Raw genomic sequence first — 835 nt, 5'->3', positions numbered from 1 at the left:
TATGCTGCTGTTGGGGTCTCCTCCCCTGCCATGGAGCCCTGGGAGATGGGCCCTGGGGGGGAGGCACGGGGTTTCCCTGCCCCTGGTCACCTTTGTTTCCCATTGGTTGGTTTGTGTTTCCCGGGGTGGCCAAGGACCCTCGGGTCCCGTGACTGTAGAGTTCCTGAGCTGAGCCCCGGCCATGCGGCTGGAGAAATAAACATCCCTGAAACAATAAACATCTCTGAAACATCTACCACGAATCTGTCCATACATACTTCTTTTCCACGGGATTCCTGGTTTGATATATGCGTGTTACAGTAATCCCCGCGGTAACAAACTGGTGGATGAATGCAGGCAAGACACCGATCCCTGAGGACAGAAAATTCGTGAGTAAAAAACCACTCTAGACCTCTCTCTTCTCATCTTGGTTTGGATATTCTCTCTGGACTATGGAAGAATCGTGGGAAATGGGGCTCTCTGAGCCACAGAGAAAAATGTATCTAGAAGTAAAAGGAATCCTTGAACAACAAAACAAAAAAGTAATGCAACCGGGAGATCTAGAACATTTTTTCATCTGGCTTTTCAAAAGGTTCTCCTATATTTCTCGAGATTTACGTTTTGATATCGAACCTCCTGTATCTTGTGAGGGGTGTTTCTGGGACGAGATCTGGGATAAAGTGGGATCAAAGAGAAGCTTTCCGTGCATACCTTATAATCAGGGAAGCTCTTGAGGAGCATTTGTATGGTCCCATTACCCCTAAAGCAGAGGATCCTACTTATCCCGTGGCCGAGGCCGCGTGGCCGCCATCCCGGGAGCGCATGACTGCAGCCGTGCCAGGGGAGGGGCCCGCGC

This window comes from Corvus brachyrhynchos, unplaced genomic scaffold (assembly GCF_000691975.1).
Source record: "Corvus brachyrhynchos isolate BGI_N302 unplaced genomic scaffold, ASM69197v1 scaffold32, whole genome shotgun sequence".
In the NCBI taxonomy this organism is placed as follows: domain Eukaryota; kingdom Metazoa; phylum Chordata; class Aves; order Passeriformes; family Corvidae; genus Corvus; species Corvus brachyrhynchos.
This window is presented reverse-complemented; position numbering follows the sequence as displayed.